We start from the raw sequence: 6,966 nt of genomic DNA, 5'->3' as shown, positions 1-6,966 counted from the left end.
TTTATAGGGCATAGGCAGAGTAAATTTAGCACAATTGAGGGTCTTGAGAATTTCAGGACGATAAATGAGCATTGGCTTCCACCAGCTGCATTAGTCCTCAACGAGAGTTAGCCTGGGTGGGGCGTGGAAGCTCCATGCCTGCAATTCCAGCACATTGGGAGGCCAGGGAACCCAGGAGTTCAGGAGTTTGGAGAGATGGGGTCTCACCAGGCTGGTCTCCTGGGCAACATGGTGAGACCCCATCTCTACAAAAAATTTTTACAAATCAGCCGGGCATGGTGGCATGTACCTATGGTCCCAGCTACTCGGGAAGCTGAGTCAGGAGAATCGCTTGAGCCCAGGTTGAGCCGTGTTTGTGCCACTGCACTCCAGCCTCAGCCACAGAGCAAGACCCTGTCCCAAAAACAAAACAAAAACCAAGAGTTAAGACTGTCCTTTGAAGCTTTGAAACCAGGCATTGGCTTCTCCTCTCTAGCTATGAAAGTCCCAGATGGCATCTTGTTCCAATGGAAGGCTTTTTTCTACAATGAAGATGTTTAGTGTAGTCACCTTCATTCGTTATCTTAGGTAGATCTTCTGGATAACTTGCAGCTTCTACATCAGCACTTGCTGCTTCACCTTGCACTTTTTTTGTTGTTGTTGGTTTGCTTTTTTTTTGAGACAGAGTCCTGCTCTGCCACCCAGACTGGAGTGCAATGACATGATCTTGGTTCACTGTAACCTCTGCCTCCTGGGTTCAAGCAATTCTCCTGCCTTGGCCTCCCAAGTAGCTGGGATTGCAGGTGTGCACCACCACGTCCAGCTAATTTTTGTATTTTTAGTAGAGACGGCGTTTTGCCATGTTGGCCAGGCTGCTCTCAAACTCCTGACCTCAGGTGATCTACCCACCTCAGCCTTCCAAAGTGCTGGAATTACAGGCGTGAGCCACTGCGCCCAACTCACCTTGTACTTTTTTATGTTATGGAAATGGCTTCTTTCCTTAAACCTCATGAACCAACCTCTGCTAGCTCCAAAGTTTTCTTCAATATGGCTGTTTCACTTATTCATGTATTCACTGAAGTAGCACTTTTCATTTTCTTCAAGAAATTTTCCTCTGCATTCACAACTCAGCTGGCTGTTTGGCAGAAGAGGCCTAGCTTTCGGTGTATCTAGGCTTTTGACATGCTTTCCTCACTAAGCTTACTCCTTTTCAACTTTTGATTTAGTGTGAGAGATGTGTCACTCTTCCTTTCATCTGAATACTTAAGAGGCCATTGTAGGGTTATTAATTAGCCTAATTTCAATATTGTTTCTCAGGGAATAGGGAGGCCCGACGACAGAGTAGAGGAGTAAGGGCTGGTTGGTGAGGCAGGCAGAACACACATTTATCTTTATTACTTTATTTTTGAGGTGGAGTCTCACTCTGTCACCGAGGCTGGTGTGCAGTGGCATGATCTAAGTTCACTGCAGCCTCCCCCTCCAGGGTTCAAGCAATTCTCCTGCTTCAGCCTCCAGAGTAGCTGGGACTACAGGCACCCGCCACCACGGCCAGCTAATTTTTGTAATAACACACAAATTTATCTATTCAGTTGACCATCTTGTATTGGTGTGGTTCACAGAACCCCCCGCCACCCACAAATCACAATAGTAACATCAAAGATCACTTATCATCATAACAAGTATAGTAATAATCATGAAAAAGTTTGGTCAGGCATAATGGCTCACACACATAATCCCAATGGGAGGCGAGGGCAGGCAGACTGCTTGAGTCAAGAACTTGAGACCAGCATGGGCAACATGGTGAAACCCTGTCTCTAAAATAAATACGAAAAATCAGCTGGGTGTGGTGGTCTGTACCCATATCCCAGCTACTCAGGAGGCTGAGGTGGGAGGATCAATTGAACCTGGGAGGTTGAGGTTGCAGTGAGCAGAGATTGCATCACTACACTCCGGCCTGGGCAACAGGCGGAGGCTCTGTCTCAAAACAAAAAGTCTGAAATATTCCAGGAATTAACCAAATGTGACACAGAGATACAAAGTGAGCACGTGCTGTTGGAAAAATAATGCCAAACACTTGCTTGATGCAGTGCTGCCACAAATCTTCAATTTGTGAAAAACACAATTATCTTTGAAGTACAAAAAAAGGAATGCCTGTATTAATCCTCATTAACTCCAAGATAGGTACATCATTACACCACCCGTGTTAAAACGGGAGTTATTTGACATAACAACTTTAAGGCCCAGTTTATGTGTGAAAAATATCACACTTCGGTTCAGCAGTCTGTTTGTCCTGCTATGTTATCCCCACTTCTCTGGCTTTTTTCTCCTCTTATTACAGTCAAATAACTTTTCTATCATGACTTTCTGACTCGAGTCTCCACGGTGGTTTTCTACATGTGCCTCCACTCTTTTCCCGTACACTCTTAATTTTCCAGTAGGCACATGAAAGCACAAAATGGCTTCAAGTGGGTTCAAGCGTCTGACTTACATCTTTTTTTTTTTTTTTTGAGATGGAGTCTCGCTCTGTCGCCCAGGCTGGAGTGCAGTGGCACAGTCTCAGCTCATTGCAACCTCCTTCCCCCTCCTGGGTTCAAGCAATTCACTTGCCTCAACCTCCTGAGTAGCTGGGATTACAGGCGCCCGCCACCACGCCCGGCTAGTTTTTGTATTTTTAGTAGAGACGGGGTTTTGCCATGTTGGCCAGGCTGATCTCAAACTACTGACCTCAGATGATCCACCCGCCTTGGCCTCCCAAAGTGCTGGGATTACAGGTCTGAGCCACCATGCCCCGGCCTGACTTACATCTTCTGGCACACTCATATCTGATATTTACATACAGAACGTTTATTTTATAAACTGTTTTTTGTGTATTTTTATATTATTGTTAAGGCTTTGCATTTCTATAATCCATATAGAAAATGGATTTCACTTCAGAAGAGTCAAGGGTCATTACCAAATTTTTTTTTTTTTTTTTTTTTTTTACAAAAAAGGGGCCCATGTCTGATTAAGTCAAGACCATTTTTCCTCTCTGAGCTTCTTGAGTACTGGGAGATAATTCCAATGTCACAAGGTTGATGGAAAAAAAAAGCATCATTCATGTGCTTGGCATCTATTAATTCTACTTCAGTTTTCTTCCTATCTGGTTGGCTACTTTTTCTCTCCTACACCTTGCTCAGGGGATATCCCCAGTACTGGCAATATGAGTGTGTTTAACAAAGGAGCAAAGGAAAGCATTTTCTGGTGACAAGTCTCATCTGGCTGTTCGGTGACACCAAGGCACACGCCCGGGAAACTGGTAGTTTCCAGTCTGGCACCACAGCCTCTAGAGAAACAGCACTAGGCACCTTTCCCAGCAAGTTTATGGAGCAAAAACAGGGATGGGCAGGTATCAGGCAGCAGGGGCCCAGGCTGAGGGCAGAGATGTGGCTTGTTTCCTATCTAGGCATGCCTGGGGAGAATTAGGGTAAAAAGGCAAACAGCAGGTCAAGGTAGCTTATTTGGGTCAAGGTTGAAGATTGCAGCCTGAGACACACTTCCAGGTTGCCTTGGAGAATATTCCATCAAAGGACAGGCTCAAGTTTTTACAGAAAAAAGGATGAATCAGAAGACAGGTGATTACAAAAGTTGTTCGTCAGGAATGCTCATTGGTTTACAGAAATAACATTGGTTAGTGATTGGCTATCCACTGTTGAATTTTAGGACGATGGCATTTTATGGTACTTGGCATCACAGTCTAGAATCCACATGGCAAGTGACTTCAAGAGGTAATTATTTAGCTCAAGGAGGGAGTGAAGACAGGACTGCTGTTAAATGCCTCTCTGGTCCTAATAATTTAAAAGGAATCACATTCCTCAGATTAAAGGGTGTTTTTCTTCCTTACGACAGACTGGGTCAAAGTGACCAACTGCACTTCTGTGGGATCAGAAACAGACTTTAATCTTGACTGCCCAGGCAGGATTGCAGTGGCACGATCTCAGCTCACTGCAACTTCCGCCTCCCAGGTTCAAGCAATTCTCCTGTCTCAGCCTCCCCAGTAGCTGGGACTACAGGCATGCTCCACCACGGCCAGCTAATTTTTTTTTTTTTTTTTTAGTAGAGATGGGGTTTTGCCATGTTGGTAAGGCTGGTCTCGAACTCCTGACCTCAAATGATCCGCCCGCCTGGGCCTCCCAAAGTGCTGGGATTACGAGCATGAGCCACCGTGCTCCAAGTGATTCCAATGTGCAGCAACGGGGAGAGAAGACAGCATGAATACCCTGTGAAGTATATTGTTATCCCCCAACTTTTCTTTTTTTTTTTTTTTTTTTTTTTTTGAGACGGAGTCTCGCTCTGTCGCCCAGGCTGGAGTGCAGTGGCCAGATCTCAGCTCGCTGCAAGCTCCACCTCCCGGGTTTACACCATTCTCCTGCCTCAGCCTCCCGAATAGCTGGGACCACAGATGCCCGCCACCTCGCCCGGCTAGTTTTTTGTATTTTTTAGTAGAGACGGGGTTTCACCATGTTAGCCAGGATGGTCTTGATCTCCTGACCTCGTGATCCGCCCGTCTCGGCCTCCCAAAGTGCTGGGATTACAGGCTTGAGCCACCGCGCCCGGCCGCCCCCCAACTTTTCAAACAAGGAAACTAAGGAAGTGATTTGCCCTCAGCACACAGCCAAAAAACAAAAATTTGAACTCAAGGCAGCCTCATTGGAAACACAGTTTTAAAACAGCTATCTAGCAGTTTTAACCCACACCATTTTTCCTACCTGCCTATCCCTTCAGAATCCCCTTTCTTAACATATGCCCAAACTTGTCTGTCCACAAATGTCCCTCTTGACCTTGGACCACTCGATTCAGTAGTCCCCCTTCCGCACTCTTCGAAACTGGACAGATTCAAAAGTGGTTAAGGAGGAGCAAGGTCAGTGGAAGTACACTCCCAGCAGGCAAATTAGGGTCATTTCTGCCTGCCCAGCACCCAAAGGAGCCATTCTTAAGCCATTAGCTGAGTGCTTACTGCATGCCAACACAAGCCTGCACAGAACACCTATTATTTACTGAGCGGTGTGCTATGCCCTGTGTTGACTGGTTTACTTGCATTACACTATATTCTTGATATTAACAATAGGGAATAGTTGCTTCCTATTATAACCATTTTACAGATGAGAAAAATGAAAACCCAGAGATTACACAACTGGCCCAAAGTCACAGAGCTGTAAGGAAGCAAGGATTCAAATCTGGGCTGCTGTTTCCAAGCCTCATGGCCTTAACATTACACTGCTCCCTATAACAAGCCCTGGATTTGCTGTTGAGGCACCAGAGCCCTTCTCTGCCACTGTGTCCCTGTATGACCTTGAACAAATCCACTTTCTCATCTCTAAACACAGAATTTGCACTATCGATTCTGAAGCCCTTTCCAGTTTATCTACACCTGGTCCTGCAACCAAATTTACAGTTCCAGCTCAATTACCACTGGGCTGAGAAGTTAGACAACTTGCCAAGCCCCTCTGAACTTAAATCTCTTCCTCAATAAATGGAGTTGCTCACATCAACCTTACTACTAACACCCTTTTGAATCATTTTATTCCTGCCAACTGCTGTCATACCCAAGAGCTGGCATTGGTTCAGGTACCAGTCTTGGATGACACACAGAGTAAGTAAAAACCTTTCCTTCCATCCACTTCTGTTGAGAATTAATCAAAATTATTTGAGGAAAGGAATGGAGCTTTCTTCCAGGTCAACAGTTTGCCAGCTGCTGTAGAGAGCTTGGTTTTGTTTTTGTTTTTTGTTGTTTTTGAGACAGGGCCTCACTCTGTCACCCAGGCTGGAGTGCAGTGGCACAATCTGCGCTCACTGCAACCTCTACCTCCTGGGCTCAAAGCGATCCTCCCACCTCAGCCTCCTGAGTAGCTGGCACTACAAGCACATGCCACCATGCCCAGCTAATTTTTGTACTTTTTGTAGAGACGGGGTTTTGCCATGTTGCCCAGGTTGGTCTCCTGAGCTCAGGCAATCCACCTGCCTCAGGCTCCCAAAATGCTGGGAAGAAAAACAGCTTTAATTACCAAATAAGTGAGCACTTAAATTTGTCTACTTAACTTTGACCACTAGTTTTTCACCAACAACTCAGAAATAAGACACAACAGTCTCCTAACTTGGGCTATCATTTTGAAACAAAAGAGTTCATGAATCTCTGGGGGAAAAAAAAAAAGAGAGAGAGAGAAAAGGTTTGTATACTTTTCTCTGTAAGACTGAAAGCTAATTTAAAAGTCTTCCCTGTTTGATGTTTACCAGTTCTCATCCAAAACTCAATACTCACCAATGTGTTGTCCTAGCATGTCTAACAGTTAAAACTAGAGTGGAAACCCAGTCTACTGTAGCAACAGCAGGTAGTTACAGCTTTCAATCATGCCCACAAGATTAGTTACGTGGACAGACTGAAACAATGCCAACCATTCCACGAGCACGGCTTCATCTTCCCTGACAACAGCAACATTGTTGTATTAAATTGTGCAGCTCTTTGGCATCCCTCAGGACAAAGTTAGGCAGGCCTGTCAATAAACGTCTTGCCAGGCACAGTGGCTCACACCTGTAATCCCAGCACTTTAGGAGGCCAAGGTGGGTGGATCATAAACTCGGGAGTTCGAGACCGGCCTGGCCAACATAGTGAAACCCCATCTCTACTAAAAATACAAAAAATTGGTCGGGCGCAGTGGCTCACGCCTGTAATCCCAGCACTTTGGGAGGCTGAGGTGGGCAGATCACCTGAGGTCATCGGGAGTTCAAGACCAGCCTGAGCAAGATGGAGAAACTCCGCCTCTACTAAAAATACAAAATTAGCCGGGCATGGTGGTGCATGTCTGTAATCCCAGCTACTTGGGAGGCCGAGGCAGGAGAATCGCTTGAAGCTGGGAGGCGGAGGTTGCAGTAAGCCAAGATCGCGCCATTGCACTCCAGCCTGGGCAACAAGAGCAAAACTCCATCTCAAAAAAACAAAAGTTGGCCGAGTAC

The sequence above is a fragment of the Mandrillus leucophaeus genome, unplaced genomic scaffold (genome assembly GCF_000951045.1).
Source record: "Mandrillus leucophaeus isolate KB7577 unplaced genomic scaffold, Mleu.le_1.0 Scaffold3, whole genome shotgun sequence".
In the NCBI taxonomy this organism is placed as follows: Eukaryota; Metazoa; Chordata; class Mammalia; order Primates; family Cercopithecidae; genus Mandrillus; species Mandrillus leucophaeus.
The sequence above is the reverse complement of the archived record's forward strand: the minus strand, read 5'-3'. Positions refer to the sequence as shown.